Source organism: Lupinus angustifolius, chromosome LG07 (assembly GCF_001865875.1).
Source record: "Lupinus angustifolius cultivar Tanjil chromosome LG07, LupAngTanjil_v1.0, whole genome shotgun sequence".
Taxonomy (NCBI): domain Eukaryota; kingdom Viridiplantae; phylum Streptophyta; class Magnoliopsida; order Fabales; family Fabaceae; genus Lupinus; species Lupinus angustifolius.
In genome coordinates, this window is record NC_032015.1 from 16152199 (window position 1) to 16161165 (window position 8967).

Here is an 8967-nt window from a genome sequence, read left to right on the forward strand (position 1 = left end):
TATATATATATATATATATATATATATGTAAATTATGGGGTTTTGAAGGTGTAAAAAAGAGATAAATAATTTGTATAATATCGCTAAAACTTATGAGATGTCAAAGTAATTTATTATATTAATAATCATAATTGTAATGGAGGTATAGTCAGCATAATTGACAAATCTACAGAATATTCTAGTTTTGAATTCAATGTTTAAGTAATCGAAGGTTCTTTTCTGTCACGTAATTAATTTTTATAGGCCCATAGGAGAAATAACTAATAGTTTTATCTCTCAGATTTAATGTCAGCTATGAACTATAACTTATAAGTTATCCTGATTTGTTGGTGAATTCTTAAAGGTTTAAACACGATTGTCCTCAATCCTCGTATATTAGAGAGAACCTGTGCTGGAAAAAAAGTATGGACCATTAATTCATGAGTGTGGATCTATAGTAAGTTTTTTAAATTTACTTTTCGTTCTAGCCATTAATTATATGTAAATTTAATGGTTTAGATTTACTCATTACTTCAAATCATTAATTTCCTTAAAATTTAAAATTGATAACTAAGATGTGAAATAAGTTTAGTTTTGAAATAAGTAAATCTCTCATTTTAATTCATACCCAAAAATTTTATGGCGATCAAGAAAATTAAGTGATTATAATTCTCACACTTTATATGACATAGTTTTATAATATAATTGATTTTTTAGAGACTATATAAAACCTAACATTAAAGTTCCAACAAAGTATCAATCTATAAATTTTAAATTTTAATAACCTATAAAATTTTAAATATTTTATCTCTATTATTTTGTCCTTATTATTGTATATATCAAATAAACCTAAGGCAAAGTTATGAAATACATTAAAACTATTTTGTGATTTATAAAAATAAACATATTAATAAACTAAAACATAAAAATGAAGATAGATAATTAAAATTAATATTTTTTTTAAATGGGCCGTTATTGTAGGCTCCGGACAATCACACCTAGACCTGCCTTGTTCCTTCCACAGTTCCACGATATTCTCAAAAACAACCACAATAACAATAATAACCTAACATCAACATGAATAAAAATTATAATTTAACAACAACCCCAACAACAAGAATAAAAATAAAAAATATTATTATTGTTATTATCCCTACATAATAATATTACTTTATCCTTAAAACTATATCAATGCTTTTGAACTTTATAATAGAATTGATAATTGTTAATCATTAAATTATTATATATATATAATTAAATCTTAAAACCATACAAATTATATATCTTGTTCTTCTTTATATTAACTATAAGTCTATAACTATAGTAACAAAATATTGGTCTAGTGATATAAGACATTATTAGATCTTAAAATGATCAAATGGTTAATAATTTAATTCTTATGAGTGATATTTGTTGAGAAGAGTTATCATATATCCCAAGAATAATTAGTTGCTTACTGAAAGGTAAAAAATATTTTTCATAATACTACAAAAATATTAACTAATGGTATTGCTTGAGGAGTGAGGACTACTCCCAGAAAGTCAAGTGACTTAGAAGAATCTTATTTCTTCAAACGTTAATAATGGTCTATGCTACAACACCGATAATGAATGACATAATAAAACGCTTAAAGTTTAGAAAAAACATGATTTAGAGAAGCTGAAAGTTTAAAGATTATTTAAAAGAGTTAGGTGTTGATGTTAACTGGCGCATCAAATCTCAACATTTATCTATACTATATATAAAATCAAAACTTGAAATAACTTCCTTCATGGTGTAATTTTTATTTCCTATATTGCCCTTAAAATTATTTAATTTTTACAAAAAAACTATATAATCCTAAGCAACTACCACCAATACATTAATTAACCACATATCTCACCTTAAATTAAACATTATCATAAACACACAAAAATATAATATAAAGTACACCGAACACAACAAATACATTTTAATTCAAAAAATGAAATATATAAAAATTGAATATGTAATATCACACAATATTCGCTGGCAGGCACGTGCCTGTACATACTAGTTTTAATAAATTAGATTGACACCCTTTAGTTTTTCTGAAATTATATAAATAATTCTTTACTTTTTTATACCTACACAACTTCTTAATTTTTATATTTTGGTTACAATGACTACCCTAAGAAATAAATGTAATCTTTTAAAAAAATGTGATACATACAATTAAGTTAAACAAAATATTATATATTATAGAGAAAAATCCAAATAATATACAAATAAATGTATCTTTATTATTTTTTGCTATAAAATGTATCACTTTGAAAGATATATTGTTTAACTCACTCTTATACTATATCGTAAGAACAAAAAATAATAAAGAGATATTGACTCATATATTATTTGAACTTGTCTACACCCTATATCATGTTTTGTGTAACTAAATTGCATTTATTACATTTTTGTTTAAAAAATTACACTTATTTCGCGTTTAGGGGAGTTCATTATAATGAAATTATAAAAATTAGGGGTTTGTGTAAGTGTAAATAATGAATGATGTTTTTATGTAATTTCAATAAAATTCATGGATGTCAATGTAATTTATTCTATATTTTAGTTTCATTTACAAGGTGAAATTAACTCATTAAAAAAATCACATTAATAATTTCACGTTATTTGGAATTAAAATAAATTGATTTATATCGAGCATTTGACGTCCAAGGTTGACTTGTGAAATAAAAATAAGAGAGTAAAGTATATATTTATATCAGAAGATAACTTATCTTCTTAAATCAACTTATTGTTTGACATATATATTATTTCTCTTCTTTTTAAAAGTTTCCGTTTTAAAATATAATATAAAAGGAAAAAATAAGACATATGTCAAACAATGAGTGAATTTAAGGAAATAAGTTATCTCATTGTATGAGAATATATTTTATTCTGATAAAATAATTATGAAACTTGATTCATTTATTTAAAGGAAAATGATCACCCTACAAAAAATTTCTACTAATCATATTAACCACAAAAATAATGACATATGTCTCAAGTTATATTTTATTTATTAATAATTGATTTATAAATGACAAGTATCACTTATGAGTATGAATGTTTAATAGGAGGATAAAACATTACTCTTATTTAAATGATCCAACTTTCAAGATTTGAACTTGATTTATTATATTCTTGTTTTTTAATTTTCTACTGGAATTATTCTTGTATTTCTTAATTTAATAATTAGCAAACATTACTATATACCGGAAAGAAAAATAAAAAAAAAATTGAACTCATAAATTATGACCTATTTGATGAAATTCTTCACAAAGTTTTAGTGCTAAAAATGATCAACATGTTTTTCAACGTCAAAGAATTAAAAACAAAGTACAATATCTCTTGAGTTTCATGAAATTACATAAATAATCTCTCCATTTTTTACACCTACAAAATCCCCATAATTTATATATATTCATTACATTGACTTCTTATGTAGAAGAAATAAGTGTAATCTTTTAAATAAAAATGGCAATAAATGTAATTAAGTTAAACAAAATATGATATATTGTGGAGATAAATCCAAATAATATACGAGTCAATACCTCTTTTTTATTTTTGATTTGTTATGATATAGTATAAGAATAATTTAAATAATATCTCCTTAGAATTGTTGATGCATTTTGTAACAAAAAATAATGAAGATATGTTGACTTGTATATTAAAAAATATAATGAAGAAACTTACGATATAGTATAAAAAATATTGTTGACCGATATATTGTTGAAGAAGCTCTTGACTTTTGTACCGGATACATTGTCGATGGTGATTTCATAGGCAATCCAAAGCCTCACTATGCGAAAAGAACATTAGGTGAAGAGATCAAATACTCACCATCCCAAGAACCGAATTGGAGCAAGCATACTTATATGTTTTACATAATGCCGACGAGGTCGAGCCATATGTTGAAAGACACAAGGAGATGCTTAGGAAGTATAACCCAAATAAGAATGAAAATTGGATTTCCAAAGAGCATAATCGGTGTTTCATAAAGTGGCTAAAAAATCATATTGTTGAGGAGTTGAATACAAATGCACATTCAATTTCTGAAAGATGGAAATGGTTAGTCAAAGGTCCAATATTCATGTCTTATCCTACACTGGTTACCTAATTAATGGGTTCACATTTTATACAAAAAACAAGATAATCAAAGTAAAATGCAAAATAGTGGTGTGACTATTGTTGTTCGTACTTTGCATATGTCAAGTGTCAAAGATAGAAACTCAATATATGTGAGTATGTCATACTTTGGGGTCATTGAACGAATATGAGAATTTGATTACACAATATTTTGATTGCTAGTTTTTTTTTGTACATGGGTTAATAACAATAATGGCTTTCGAGTTGATGAGTTAGGGTTCATGCAGGTGAATCTTAATCTGTCAGGATATAAAGATGAATCATTTATTCTAGCATCACAAGCTCAGTATTCCATGTTAGTGACCTAGCTGATAAGAAATGATCTATTGTTCTTTTGACAAACAAAATAATCGTCAATAATATTAATGACCAAGAAAATGAAGATATTGATACTGAAGATGATCCTTTTTGGGACGTCACAATTTCGTGAGAATGGACCAACTAGGGATGATGATTTATATACAAAAGATGATCACAATGAGGGGCTTTGGGTGAATCAATATATTCCTCCAAACAATGATATTACAAGCCAAAAAAGATCAAAGAAAAGGAAAATATAGATACATGTCTTTGTATGTAATTTTATGTACTTTGCCAAAAATAAATGGCATGAGAATATTGTTTGTAATTTATATTGTATTGATTTTTATGTATAATACAAACTATTTGGATATACATTCAGGTATTAATGTATATGTGTTGTTGAGAATGTATATCTTTGTTGTTGAGTATAAATATATATCTTGTTGATCAATGTATATGTAGGTATTAATGTGTCCTGTTGAGATTGTTTGTCCTCTGTGTTTTATAAATGTATATGCAGGTGAGCAATAATCAACAACGCATGCTACTAGAAGCTCCTCCATGTGCTGTTGTATATGCAATTTAACAGTGCTGATTGTAGGTAGCGTTGTTGTATATGCCATAGATATAACAGCGCTACAAACAATATATGTTATTGTATTGTATTATATATATATAACACGGCACATTGAAGGTAGCGATGTTATATGTATGACCTATACAACAACGCTACCTACAATACTCACTATTGTATTGGTCACATATCTAACAACGTACAATGGAGGTATCGCTGTTGTATAGTTTACATACAACAACGTCCTTGAGTGTGCTGTCAAAGAAGGATATATACTACTGTGGTCACATAGACCACGCCCAAAAGCGTTGTTATATTCCTGAAATACGCGTTGTCAAACTGCATATCTGGCGTAGTGATTATTTGGACTTCTCTCCACAATATATAATGTTTTTTTAACTTAATTGCATATTTCCATTTATCACATTTGTTGTTTAAAAGATTATACTTATTTCCCGTGCAGAGGTGATTAGTGAGATGGAAGTATATAAATTATGAGATTTGTGTAGGTGTAGAAAAGTGAGGGATGACTTATTTAATTTCACTAAGAGAGTGTGAGTATAATTTAGTAAAAAATATTTGAAATTACAATCAATGCAATAATAATAGTAAATATGTAAGTATAACTCTATTAATGTGACATTTTATTTGGCTTATTTAAATAGTCGAGTTTCACTTTAATCTAAAACTTACTTATCTAATTATTAAACTAATAAAATATATTTTTTGGCGGATTACCAACTTTTCTTAGGTGGATATCTTATAAGCATTTGAAGAATATAGATTAAATAATTAAGAAAATACATATTACAGGAATGTACTATCTATCGGGATTAAGCTTACAGGAATGTACTACTTAATACGATTATTAATGAAAAGATGTTTAAGAAACAAAAAGGATGTACATATGATTTTTATTAATTTGGATAAAACATGTAATAAAATGTCTAGAGAGGTAATAAGGAAAGTTTTTAAGAAGAAAGAAATTCAAATTGTCTACATTCGAGAAATCAAATATATACGATGAGTTCAAAAATAATGTAAGAATACGTAATGAGATTTCATAAAATTTCTCTATGACAATAGGATTGTATTAAGGGGTCAATGTTGAGCTCCTACCTATTTACATTGATATTAAATGTGCTTATTAATCATGTCCAAAAACTAGTGTCACAATTAATGCATGTTTTTGTCGATGATATTGTCATAGTATGAGTCTTGAGAGGATATCTAAATGGGAAGATAGAAACGTGAAATCTTAAAGCACATGAATTTTGTATGAGTAAATATAAGACGAGTACACATAATGTTAGTTTAGCAAGAGGCAAAAAACCCTATTGTAGAGGTAAAAATGAAGATATAGCATATCACAAGTCACCATATTTAACTATTTAGGGTGAACCATACAACATAATGGAGAGTGCTTCTGTGTCATATGTGATAGAAAGATGTTAGTCAAACTTAAGGGTAAATTTTATCGTAAAACAATAGGTCTCACAATGTCATATTAGATTGAATGTAGAACGATAAAATATCAATAAGAGAATAAAATTAAAATAGCAGAAATGAGAATATTGAGTTGGATGATGCTAGACAAGATAGGATTATGAGTGAATAATTTAAAGATGAGGTAACTCCTATTGTATAAAATGATAGAATAATATATTAGGTGCTTTGGACTTGTGTTGAGGAGATTGTTAGAAGCCTCGATAAGGAGAGTAGTCAAATGAAGGTTACTGTAATTTCTAGAGGCAGAGGAAAGACAAGAAAAATTGTAGGCGAACCGATTAGGAAAAATTTATAGATCAATACTTTGTTAATAGACTTGATTTATGATAAACATTATGAAATTATTCAATGAATATAAGTGATCTCACCTGAAGGGACTAAGATTTGATTATTGTTATTAGTTGTTATAAGGAAGATACCACATTTTTTGGGGTTCACACCGAAGCACTCATACAAAATTCAATACAATTTTGTATACTTTAATTGTCCCGGTTTTTGTTAATTTATCAGAAGTGTACAAGTCACACAAATAATATAAATAGTAGTAAAAGTGGCAATAATTATGTATAAAAAGATGGTTAATAAGAAAAGTGAATAAAATTATGTGATGGAACATTATAACAAAGGATAAGTGAATTGTTAAAGAACTTTTAATTTTAGAGGCATAAGTCACATATTATGAAGAACTTACTCTTATGTAGTGTTTATAAAGTGGATACTATTGAAACTTGAAGTGTGCACAAAGAGGTACAAGACTTTTTTGGAAGGGGATGAGCTTCATCTCCATTTGAAAAATCACTATGCCCGTCCAACCTCGAATTACCAAGTTCCTTGGACTGGTCTCTTTTAAAACTAAAATTACTTTTTTCGAACAGATAGTTGCCAAACACAAACAGTTGTAACTTGTCTATAACATGTTTACAATGGTGACCTGTTTATCAATAACTCTTTTGTGGAACAATAGTATCTGAAGTGTTTTCTATCCGACCGTAACTCTTTCCACGATTCGAGCCTGATGTTTCTGTATCCATTTATTCTCGTTGGCAACATGGTTAATAATGGTATAATTGAATTGCTTTATTTTGGGATGACTCGATTACTAGTCTGGTTGCACAACAAAGGATAATGTCACGGTCATCTTAAAGATAGTAAATAACTAGCATTTATTTGGAATACTATTAATAGAGGATGAAAATGATAAAGATATAAGCCAAGTTGACCGAGCCAAATAGTAGGAGGACTCAGCCAAGTGCACCAAGACCAACAGTGTGTTGCGCCAATAAAAGTGTAACATCACAACCTTGACATGTTATCAATCATGAATCGACTGAGCAAATTACCCTCAAGCTTAAATATCTCTATAGTATTTTATTCCTTCTGAAAGAAGCCTCATGCAACTCAAACTCATAATCACATGGATTTATAGTCAATAATTCTATTGAGTCGCTACCACGAAGTTACAAACCTGACCGAAGAGACCAAGTATCTCTGACCGAAGGAACCAAACCACGATCGTGTAACCTTGACCAAAGGAGCTAGCTCTTGACTGTGACGGTCTAACAGAGGGAACCAAGCAAAGTTTATCAAAATTAGCCGAGGCACTCTAGTGTAGGTAATTGTTGCAGATGGAGTAACTTATTTAACAAGTTATCTATAATTCTCACATTATTATCACGCACGTGCTAATTATTAGGTAGATTAGTTAGAAAGTTAGTTGATTATTTTGTATAGATAGAAAGATAACATTCATATTAAACTTAAGTGTTGTAATTCATTATCATCTTCTTCAATTCAAATATACTACATGTATTACTAGTTGGGGTATCATTTTTCTATGAGAATAGATTATGTTTTTATTTTATCATTATATACTGTTATGTTCTTTTATGCACGAATGGTATGGTCGGACAGGAGGTCCGATTAAGAGTTTTCTAGTTCCGAGTTGGAGCTTTTCAAGAATCTGGATGGAGCTGACTTGGACCTGTCGACGGAGGTACATGAAAAGGTTATATGACAATCAAGTTAGTAAGACTGTAGAGGTAATGTTCGGAAGCAATAAATGAGATATGAGAAGTAGGTAGAGAATACAATGAATAATGATAAAGTTTCTAAGTGATACTTCCTGTTGGGGGGAGACACCTATTTATAGTGGTTGAGTTGACTAACATGGCCTTGGAGGGTACTATTGGCATGACCGACCATTTTGACCTGTCGAGGTCTACTTTTCCCATGTCAGACAACTTTGGTAGGACTGTACTCTATGCATAGTTGACTTGTAGCTTGTGGTAGGTCTGAAAGCCATATGGCAGTATGACCTTGTCATGTGGCAGGAGGGTAGGAGGGATTTTCAAGGTGGCATGACAGTGCATTATCGGCAACGTGTCAGGTGTGAAGTGGTCATGGACCTGACCTGGAATATCCGATGATGAAGGGGCTGGCTT

The 8967-nt window shown here is 28.7% G+C and overlaps 1 long non-coding RNA gene across 1 annotated transcript in view; it reads right to left on the reverse strand.

Moving 5' to 3' along the window:
• The window catches only part of LOC109353045, a 17117-nt gene extending 9332 nt beyond the window's left edge, over positions 1–7785 (reverse strand). The window contains exons 1-2 of the long non-coding RNA XR_002108415.1: positions 7473–7785; positions 5172–5176 (exon numbers count right to left, since the gene is read on the reverse strand). This is a non-coding gene — a long non-coding RNA (uncharacterized LOC109353045). The remainder of the gene's footprint in view (positions 1–5171; positions 5177–7472) is intronic.